Source organism: Cetorhinus maximus, unplaced genomic scaffold (genome assembly GCF_964194155.1).
Source record: "Cetorhinus maximus unplaced genomic scaffold, sCetMax3.hap1.1 HAP1_SCAFFOLD_1453, whole genome shotgun sequence".
NCBI lineage: Eukaryota > Metazoa > Chordata > Chondrichthyes > Lamniformes > Cetorhinidae > Cetorhinus > Cetorhinus maximus.
Genome location: NW_027597394.1, coordinates 61,720 through 69,018, shown reverse-complemented (window position 1 = coordinate 69,018; position 7,299 = coordinate 61,720).

Below are 7,299 nucleotides of genomic sequence, written 5' to 3'. Positions count from 1 at the left end.
GAAAGTGCAGCACTGCCTCAGTACTGAATCTCCGACAGTGCAGCACTCCCTCAGAACTGACCCTCCGACCGTGCGGCACTCCCTCAGTACTGACCCTCCGACAGTGCGGCACTCCCTCAGTACTGACCCTCCTACTGTGCGGCGCTCCCTCAGTACTGAACATTCGACACTGCAGCGCTCCCTCAGTACTGACCCTCCGACAGTGCGGCACTCCCTCAGTCCTGAACCTCTGACAGTGCAGCACTCGCTCAGTACTGACCCTCCAACAGTGCGGCTTTCCCTCGGCACTGATCCTCAGAATGTGCAGCACCCCCTCCGTACTTTACCTCCGACAGTGCAGCGCTCCCTCAGTACTGAGCCTCCGACAGTGCAGCGCTCCCTCAGCACTGACCCTCCGACAGTGCAGCACTCCCTCAGTACTGACACTCCGACAGTGCAGCACTCCCTCTGTACTGACCCTCCGACAGTGCAGCACTCCCTCAGTACTGACCTCCGACAGTGCAGCGCTCCCTCAGTACTGACCCTCCAACAGTGCAGCACTCCCTCAGCATTGACCATCCGACAGTACAGCTCTCCCTCAGTACTGACCCTACGGCAGTGCGGCACTCCCTCTGTACTGACCCTCCGACAGTACGGCACTCGCTCAGTGCTGTACCTCCGACAGAGCAGCGCTCCACTAGCACTGACCCTCCGACAGTGCAGCACTCGCTCAGTACTGAACCTCCGATAGTGCGTCACCCCCTCAGTACCGACCCTCCGACAGTGCAGCACTCCCTCAGTACTGACCCTCCGATAGTGCGGCACCCCCTCAGTACTGACCCTCCGACATTGCAGCACTCCCTCAGTACTGACCCTCCGACAGTGCAGCACTCCCTCAGTACTGACCCTCCGACAGTGCAGCGCTCCCTCAGTACTGACACTCTGACAGTGCAGCTCTCCCTCAATACTGACCCTCCGACAGTGCAGCACTCCCTCAGTATTGACCCTCCAACAGTGCAGCGCTCCCTCCGTACTGACTCTCCGACAGTGCAGCACTCCCTCAGTACTGACCCTCCGACTGTGCGGCACTCCCTCAGTATTGACCCTCCGACAGTGTGGCAGTCATTCAATACTGACCATCCGAGAGTGCAGCACTCCCTCAGTACTGACCCTCCGACACTGCGGCACTCCCTCAGTACTGACCCTCCGACACTGCGGCACTCCCTCAGTACTGACCCTCCGACAGTGCAGCATTAACTTAGTACTGACCCTCCGACAGTGCGGCACTCCCTCAGTACTGACCCTCTGACTGTGCAGCATTACCTTAGTACTGACCCTCCGACAGTGCGGCACTCCCTCAGTACAAACCCTCCGACAGTGCGGCACTCCCTCAGTACTGACCCTCCGACATTGCAGCACTCCCTCAGTACTGACCCTCCGACAGTGCAGCACTCCCTCAGTACTGACCCTCCGACAGTGCGGCATCCCTTAGTACTGGATCTCCGACAGTGCAGCACTCCCTCAGTACTGACCCTCTGACAGTGGAGAACTCCCTCAGTACTGAACCTCAACAGAGCATCTCTCCCTCACTACTGAGCCTCTGACAGTGCAGCAATCCCTCAGTACTGACCCTCCGACAGTGCGGCACTCCCTCAGTACTGACCCTCCGAAAGTGCAGCACTGCCTCAGTACTGACCCTCCGACAGTGCAGCACTCCCTCAGTACTGACCGTCCGACAGTGGAGCACTCCCTCAGTACTGACCCTCCGACAGTGCGGCACTCCCTTAGTACTGGATCTCCGACAGTGCAGCACTCCCTCAGTACTGACCCTCCGAAAGTGCAGCACTGCCTCAGTACTGACCCTCCGACAGTGCAGCACTCCCTCAGTACTGACCCTCCGAAAGTGCAGCACTGCCTCAGTACTGACCCTCCGACAGTGCAGCACTCCCTCAGTACTGACCCTCCGACAGTGGAGCACTCCCCCAGTACAGACCCTCAGACAGTGCATCTATCCCTCAGTACTGACCCTCCAACAGTGCAGCACTCCCTCAGTACTGACCCTCAGATAGTGCAGCACACCCTCAGTACTGACCCTCCGACAGTGCAGGACTCCCTCAGTACTGACCCTCTGACAGTGCAGCACTCCCTCAGTCCTGACACAGCGACACTGCAGCGCTCCCACAGTACTGACCCTCCAACAGTGCGGCACTCCCTCAGTACTGACTCACCGACAGTGCAGCGCTCCCACAGTACTTACCCTCCGACAGTGCAGCGCTCCCTCAGTACTGACCATCCGACTGCGGCATTCACTCATTACTGACCCTCCGACAGTGCAGCATTTCATCAGTACTCACCATCCGACAGTGCAGCACTCCCTCAGTACTGACCCTCTGACAGTGCAGCCTTCCCTCAGTACTGACCCGCGACAGTGCGGCACTCCCTCTGTACTGACCCTTAGACAGTGCAGCACTCCCTCAGGACTGACCTTCTGACAGTGCAGCACTCCCTCAGTACGTACCCTCCGACAGTGCAGTGCTGCCTCAGTACTGACCCTCCAACTGTGCAGCACTCCCTCTGAACTGACCCTCCAACAGTTAAGCACTACCTCAGTACTTACCCTCTGACAGTGCAGCACTCCCTCAGCAATGACCCTCCGACAGTGTGGCACTCCCTCATTACTGACCCTCCGACAGTGCAGCACTCCCTCAGTACTGACCCTCCGACAGTGCACCACTCCCTCAGTACTGACCCTCAGATAGTGCAGCACTCCCTCAGTACTGACATTCCGACAGTGCAGCACTCCCTCAGTACTGACCCTCCGACTGTGCGGCACTCCCTCAGTATTGACCCTCCGACAGTGCGGCACTCCCTCAGTACTGACCCTCCGACAGTGCAGCACTCCCTCAGTACTGACCCTCCGACAGTGCAGCACACCCTCAGTACTGACCCTCCGACAGTGCGGCACTCCCTCAGTACTGACCCTCCGACAGTGGAGAACTCCCTCAGTACTGAACCTCAACAGAGCATCTCTCCCTCACTACTGAGCCTCTGACAGTGCAGCAATCCCTCAGTACTGACCCTCCGACAGTGCGGCACTCCCTCAGTACTGACCCTCCGAAAGTGCAGCACTGCCTCAGTACTGACCCTCCGACAGCGCAGCACTCCCTCAGTACTGACCGTCCGACAGTGGAGCACTCCCTCAGTACAGTCCCTCAGACAGAGCATCTATCCCTCAGTACTGACCCTCCGACAGTGCAGCACTCCCTCAGTACTGACCCTCAGATAGTGCAGCACAACCTCAGTCCTGAACCTCCGACAGTGCGGGACTCCCTCAGTACTGACCCTCTGACAGTGCAGCACTCCCTCAGTTCTGACACAGCGACACTGCAGCGCTCCCACAGTACTGACCCTCCAACAGTGCGGCACTCCCTCAGTACTGACTCACCGACAGTGCAGCACTCCATCAGTACTGACCCTCAAAATGTGCAGCACTCCCTCAGTACTGACACAGCGACACTGCAGCGCTCCCACAGTACTGACCCTCCAACAGTGCGGCACTCCCTCAGTACTGACTCACCGACAGTGCAGCACTCCATCAGTAGTGACCCTCAAAATGTGCAGCACTCCCTCCATACTTACCCTCCGACAGTGCAGCGCTCCCTCAGTACTGACCCTCCGACTGCGGCATTCACTCATTACTGACCCTCCGACAGTGCAGCACTCCCTCAGTACTGACCCTCTGACAGTACGGCCCTCCCTCAGTACTGACCCTCTGACAGTGCAGCACTCCCTCAGTACTGACCCTCTGACAGTGCAGCACTCCATCTGTACAGACCCTCCGACAGTGCAGCACTCCCTCAGTACTGACCCGCGACAGTGCGGCACTCCCTCTGTCCTGACCCTCCGACAGTGCAGTGCTGCCTCAGTACTGACCGTCCAACTGTGCAGCACTCCCTCTGAACTGACCCTCCAACAGTTAAGCACTACCTCAGTACTTACCCTCTGACAGTGCAGCACTCCCTCAGCAATGACCCTCCGACAGTGTGGCTCTCCCATATTACTGACCCTCCGACAGTGCAGCACTCCCTCAGTACTGACCCGCCGACAGTGCACCACTCCCTCAGTACTGACCCTCAGATAGTGCAGCACTCCCTCAGTACTGACCCTCAGATAGTGCAACACTCCCTGAGTACTGACACTCCGACACTGCAGCGCTCCCTCAGTACTGACATTCCGACAGTGCAGCGCTCCCTCAGTACTGACCCTCTGACAGTGCAGCACTCCCTCAGTACTGACCCTCAGATAGTGCAACACTCCCTCAGTACTGACACACCGACACTGCAGCGCTCCCTCAGTACTGACATTCCGACAGTGCAGCAGTCCCTCAGTACTGACCCTCCGACAGTACAGCACTCCCTAAGCACTGACCCTCCGACAGTGGAGCACTCACTCAGTACTGACCCTCAGACAGAGCATCTCTCCCTCAGTACTGAGCCTCTGACAGTGCAGCGCTCCCTCAGTACTGAACAACCGACAGTGCAGCACCACCTCAGTATTGGCCCTCAGATAGTGCAGCACTCCCTCATTACTGACCCTCCGACAGTGCAGCACTCCCTCAGTACTGACCCTCAGATAGTGCAGCACTCCCTCAGTACTGACCCTCCGACAGTGCGGCAGTCCCTCAGTACTGACTCACCGAAAGTGCAGCACTCCATCAGTACTGACCCTCAGGATGTGCAGCACTCCCTCCATACTTACCCTCCGACAGTGCAGCGTTCCTCAGTACTGACCCTCCGACTGTGCGGCATTCACTCATTACTGACCATCCAACAGTGCAGCACACCCTCAGTACTGACCCTCCGACAGTGCAGCACTCCCTCAGCACTGATCCTCATAATGTGCAGCACCCCCTCCGTACTTTACCTCCGACAGTGCAGCGCTCCCTCAGTACTGAGCCTCCGACAGTGCAGCGCTCCCTCAGCACTGACCCTGCGACAGTGCAGCACTCCCTCAGTACTGACCCTCCGACAGTGCAGCACTCCCTCAGTACTGACCCTCCGACAGTGCAGCGCTCCCTCAGCACTGACCCTGCGACAGTGCAGCACTCCCTCAGTACTGACATTCCGACAGTGCAGCACTCCCTCGGTACTGACCCTCCGACAGTGCAGCACTCCATCAGTACTGACCCTCTGACAGCGCAGCACTCCCTCAGTACTGACCCTCTGACAGTGCAGCACTCCCTCTGTACTGACCCTCCGAGAGTACGGCACTCGCTCAGTACTGTACCTCCGACAGTGCAGCACTCGCTCAGTACTGAACCTCCGATAGTGCGTCACCCCCTCAGTACCGACCCTCCGACATTGCAGCACTCCCTTAGTACTGACACTCCAACAGTGCAGCACTTCCTCAGTACTGACCCTCCGACAGTGCAGCGCTCCCTCAGAACTGACACTCTGACAGTGCAGCACTCCCTCAGTACTGACACTCCGACAGTGCAGCACTCCATCAGTACTCAACCTCCGACAGTGCAGCACTCCCTCAGTACTCAACCTCCGACAGTGCAGCACTCCCTCAGTACTGACCGTCCCACAGTTCAGCACTCCCTCAATACTGACCCTCCGACAGTGCAGCACTCCCTCAGTATTGACCCTCCGACAGTGCAGCGCTCCCTCCGTACTGACTCTCCGACAGTGCAGCACTCCCTCAGTACTGACCCTCCGACTGTGCGGCACTCCCTCAGTATTGACCCTCCGACAGTGCGGCACTCCCTTAGTACTGACCCTCCGAAAGTGCAGCACTGCCTCAGTACTGACTTTCCGACAGTGCAGCACTCCCTCAGTACTGACCGTCCGACAGTGCAGCACTCCCTCACTACTGACACAGCGACACTGCAGCGCTCCCTCAGTACTGGCCTCCGACAGTGCAGCACTCACTCAGTACTGACCCTCTGAATGTGCAGCACTCCCTCCGTACTTACCCTCCGACAGTGCAGCGCGCGCTCAGTAATGACACTGCGACAGTGCGGCACTCCCTCCGTACCGACCCTCCGACAGTGCATCACTCCCTCAGCACTGACCCACCGACAATGCAGCACTCCCTCAGTACTGGCCCTCCAACAGTGCAGCACTCCCTAAGTACTGACCCTCCGACAGTGCCGCACACCTTCAGCACTGAACCACCGACAGTGCAGCACTCCCTCAGTACTCACCCTCCAACAGTGCAGCACTCCTTAAGTACTGACCCTCCGACAGTGGAGCACTCCCTCAGTACAGACCCTCAGACAGAGCATCTATCCCTCAGTACTGACCCTCCGACAGTGCAGCACTCCCTCAGTACTGACCCTCAGATAGTGCAGCACACCCTCAGTACTGACCCTCCGACAGTGCGGGACTCCCTCAGTACTGACCCTCTGACAGTGCAGCACTCCCTCAGTCCTGACACAGCGACACTGCAGCGCTCCCACAGTACTGACCCTCCAACAGAGCGGCACTCCCTCAGTACTGACTCACCGACAGTGCAGCACTCCATCAGTACTGACCCTCAAAATGTGCAGCACTCCCTCAGTACTGACACAGCGACACTGCAGCGCTCCCACAGTACTGACCCTCCAACAGTGCGGCACTCCCTCAGTACTGACTCACCGACAGTGCAGCACTCCATCAGTACTGACCCTCAAAATATGCAGCACTCCCTCCATACTTACCCTCCGACAGTGCAGCGCTCCCTCAGTACTGACCCTCCGACTGCGGCATTCACTCATTACTGTCCCTCCGACAGTGCAGCATTCCATCAGTACTCACCATCCGACAGTGCGGCCCTCCCTCTGTACTGACCCTTAGACAGGGCAGCACTCCCTCAGTATTGACCTTCTGACAGTGCAGCACTCCCTCAGTACGTACCCTCCGACAGTGCAGTGCTGCCTCAGTACTGACCCTCCAACTGTGCAGCACTCCCTCTGAACTGACCCTCCAACAGTTAAGCACTACCTCAGTACTTACCCTCTGACAGTGCAGCACTCCCTCAGTACTGTCCCTCTGACAGTGAAGCACTCCCTCAGCACTGACCCTCCGACAGTGCAGCACTCACTCAGTACTGACCATCTGACAGTGCAGCACTCCCTCAGTACTGACGCTTCCACAGTGCAGCACTCCCTCAGTACTGACCCTCCGAAACTTCAGCGCTCCCTCAGTTTGACCATCCGACAGTGCAGCACTCCCTCAATACTGACCCTCCGACAGTGCAGCGCTCCCTCAGTTTGACCATCCGACAGTGCAGAACTCCCTCAGTACGGACCCTCCGACAGTGCAGCACTCCCTCAGT